This window comes from Balearica regulorum, chromosome 22 (assembly GCF_011004875.1).
Source record: "Balearica regulorum gibbericeps isolate bBalReg1 chromosome 22, bBalReg1.pri, whole genome shotgun sequence".
Taxonomy (NCBI): domain Eukaryota; kingdom Metazoa; phylum Chordata; class Aves; order Gruiformes; family Gruidae; genus Balearica; species Balearica regulorum.
Genome location: NC_046205.1, coordinates 1,250,865 through 1,254,803, shown reverse-complemented (window position 1 = coordinate 1,254,803; position 3,939 = coordinate 1,250,865). Strand labels below are relative to the sequence as shown.

General features: G+C 51.7%; 1 long non-coding RNA gene across 1 annotated transcript; it reads left to right on the top strand.

Annotated features, from left to right (window-relative positions):
- The first annotated feature begins 1,196 nt into the window (after positions 1-1,196).
- Positions 1,197-3,470, top strand: LOC142604820 (uncharacterized). The gene is made up of 3 exons (XR_012838657.1): positions 1,197-1,361; positions 1,517-1,573; positions 2,360-3,470. It is a non-coding gene; the product is annotated as an uncharacterized LOC142604820 (long non-coding RNA).
- Positions 3,471-3,939: the final 469 nt, after the last annotated feature.

Genomic DNA, 3,939 nt, shown 5'->3' with positions numbered 1-3,939 from the left:
AATGTGTCCCGTGATGACTCACAGCCCTAATGTGCATTGGTTGCAGACTGAGATGGTTGCACAGTGAGTAGCGTGCATTGCTTGCATCCTCCAAGTCTGGAATGATGCTGCTTCTGAGACCTTCAAAGGTACAGGCTGGCCAAGGCTGGGGAACTCATCACAGGGAGACAACATGCTCAGCTGCTTGGAGTTACACCTGGGACACCAATGGCAGCTGCATGAGGCAGAGCTGATGACACAGACATCAACTTTGGCTTTCGAAGGATGCAGGGGCACAGGGACAATAGGAGAATTGCCCAAAGTCACAGGTGACTCCTGCAAGATGTCCTTGTCCTTTTGCTGATGTCAGGCTGTGCTGCCAGATGCCCTGAGCTCCCCGTATACTGTACAGAGTATACCCCAGCTATACCCTAACCTGAGAGCAGGGTGTTACAGAGCAGATGAGGGCACTGGCCTCACAGCGATGCAGGGACAGCACCTGGCACGGGTATCCAACAGCTGCCGTGCTGAGGCCGGGCTCACGTTTGGGATTAGCTTCCTTAATGGCCCGGGTACCACCTGCATCCATGCAAGAGAGCTGCTGGAAGGCAGCTGCAGGGGGGCACGTGCAGTCCTGGGTCTGCGGCACGGTCAGCTTTGCCCATCCTGCCAGCCCGGGAGCTGGGTGCGGACAGAGCGCCGTTCGCCAGCCCTACCAGCGCATGGGCTGCGATGGGCACGCTGCCACCTCCCCTGCCCTGCGGCGGGGAATTCAGCAGCATGGCAGCGATGGGAGTGCGGCTGGCAGCCCGACCAGACATTGCAGCAGCCCTGGGTTACCTCCCTCCGCGGCAGCAGCAGCAAGGCGGCGGTGTCTGTCCCCCAGCTCTTGCACGGGAGATGGGCAGTGGGCAGGAGTGGTTTGGGGCAGGGAGTACTCCTGCCTTCGTTCTCGCTTCAAATCCAACTGGAACAAGCTTAGGAAATTGCAAGGGGGGGTGGGGGAGGAGGGATAAAATAAGATAAATAAAACCAAATAAAAATAAACCCCAAACCCTCCGTTCTTCTTTGATTCTTCCAGTTTTTTCACGCCAAGATTACTAATTGTCTAAGCATCTCAATTTGCTGGTTTCACTTAATCACAGACACTTTGGAGATTATCAGCCTTCCCCACATGTTCGGTACCTTGTTTCCAAACTACAAGACCCACGGGGAGCAGCTAGCAAGCGCCTGCAGGAGCGACAGCAGCAAAGCGCTCCCACTCCCCTCTCCCCGCTTCCCCCCTCCGTCCCTCCGGCTGGGCTGTCAGAGTTTGATTGCCTCTGAAACCGCTGCGTATTCCCCCAAAGTTCCCGAGGACGGGGGCCGTGAGGAATGGCGAGGTGGGGGCTGGGGGCACCGTTGTCAGCTCCTGGCAGCTCCCAGCCTTTGATTTCCACAAAAGAAAGGAGGGAGGTGGGGGAGGGAACGGATATGATTTATTCAGCAAGTTCCTAACCATTTTTTTTTTTTCCTTCTTCTTCTTCTTCTTTTCCAGAGGCTGTGAAATAACTGAAGCCGACGGAAAGGTGAAGTGCTGGGAGAGATGAAGGAGGCGCGTTTGAAGGCATTTTCTTCCTTTTTGTCACATCTCGCTGCAAAGCTTTTAATTCCTGGAGCTCAGTTCCTTCCTGGAAAGTCTGAGCCGCTGCGATGGAGGGGGGTGGGCTCCCTGCGGGCGGCTGGGGTCCAGCTGGCTGGGACAGAGGCAGGCAGAGGAGGAGGAAGGAGGTCTTGGTGCTCAGAGTGTGTCAGCTGGTTTCAGCCCCATCGTTGTCTGTTGGTCCCTTGTTGCCCTGTTGCCCACCCCGGAGCCTGGGGGTCTGCTAGAGGCAGCGGGGAGGCAGCCCTGCTCTTGGCCCCAGCACCGCTGGCCATGCCAAGACCCAGGACCTGCCCAGCGATGGACTGAGCCGAGCAGAGACATCTCTGCTCCAGTCCCTGCAGAGGAGCATCCATCACGGCAGAGGACACAACCCTTCCTGATGCCACCAGGCCAGGCAGCGGGAAACAGGGCACGTCACCAGCAGCGTGGGTGCCACGAGGGAGACAGGACCCGATAGCTGGGGTGGGTCATTTCCTGCACCCCTTTAGAGTTGTGATAGTCTGGGTATCAGCACATCCCTCTCGGTATTGGACGGTTAGCATGAAGAATCAAATGGCATTTACAATGTGAAAAAGTGAAATCAAATTTTCTTCTTTGGAGGGGAAAAATATCTTTTTTTTTTTCAAAAAGGAAAAATGATGATTGGAAATGACTTTTCTTTGTACTCAATTTGTCTGCTTTGGGATAGCTGCACACTCTGCTAGTCCAATTGCATTTTTCACTCTTAAATAATAGAAACCACAGAACAGCTGCCAGAGCAGGGATACCTGGGGAAAGCACAAGGAAACCGCGGGAGCAGAGATGCCAGCACCATCCAACACAGCTTTCCGGGGTGGAGAGGCACCTTCGAAGCCCTGCGCACCCCAGCTGAACCAGGGATCTCTGCTGGCTTTTCTGTTCCTGGCACGGGTGCACCAAGGAGGCAGCAAAAAAGAGACTCCCGTTCAGGAGGACCCACAGCCGGGTCTACCGGCTGTCAGCACCCAAAACAAGTCAAATTTCCAATAATTCTGTTCTATCTAAAAGCCAAAAGAGAATTGTGTTGCAAAGATGTCATTTACAACCTAATCCTCCTTGGTACTGCGTACAGACTCCCTGGGAGCTCAGCACCTCTCCTGTAGACCCAGCTTGGATCTGCGACTCTGAAATCCCTACGCATTTCCTTGGGAACTCTCTGATACAACTTGTGGCATTTTAAAAATAAAATGATCACAAACCATTCACCACAAACAATGCTGGCTCTTTCTTACTACACCAGAAAGTGACGCAGCCCTTCTGCACCACCACCAAAAACATCTGCATCACTGGGAAGACAACTGTGGTCCTGCAGGAAGAAGCTCCTTGTGCGCAATTCATTGAAGGGTTTTTTTTTTTATTACTTTCCATTTGTGAGTTGCTAAGAAGCTGATCCTGATTTCAGCAAATGAATTTGTTATCTGCAAGTGTTCACTGAATAGTTTATGCAAACAAATTTCAGCCCATGGGGTGTTTGCAAACTGTTCATTTCATGGTATGTGATTAGTAGAAATGGTCAGAAAATGGGTGCAAAACAATTTTTATGAGCTGTCCTCAACACCCAGGCTCCTTAAGCCTACATTTCCATCACTGCCTTGTTTTTTGTTTGGGTTTTTTTTCTTTTAACTGGAATTAGAAAAGTATTAACCAACACATGATTAGTCGAACTTTTCATGCTTTGTTTCTAGCTAAAAGCTCTAAATAGAGGGCAGTTCATGCTCCTAGAAAGAGCAGACCTTTCTGAAATGCATCGATAAACAGAAAGCAAAGCCTGCCCAAGAACCCCCTTGAAGGATGAGCAAGCAGGAATACGGGCCTGGTTGTGGCTGACTTGAAGACCATTTTGGAGTCAAAACTCTTTTTTGTGACTGCTGCATCTGCAGACTTTAGCCAGCCCCACCAAGAGGAATTCAGTGGAGAGATATAAGGGATGAAATAAAAATGAAGGGGAAAATGAGAGTGTCCTCACCCTAAAGAGCACAAACGTCCTGCTTAGGTGCTTTTCCTGAAGCAAGAGGCACAGCCACCCTGCAGGGATCCCCCCCAGGACCCATTCCTGATGCTGGGTCTATGATGAGGGTGTCTGGTCTCCAAGGCCGAGCGGGGGACCCTCTCCCACACCCGGGACCCAGCACTGTTCTTTGCTCACTAAAACTTTAAAGGGAGCATGTCTCTGGTCACCTCTTGCTTGCCTTTTGCTTGACATCCCACAGGGACCCTGTCCCTTCTCAAATCCCTGCAGCACTTTTGCTCACTGTCATAAACCATGAAACCTGTTTGCTTTACCCTTCCTAGAGATA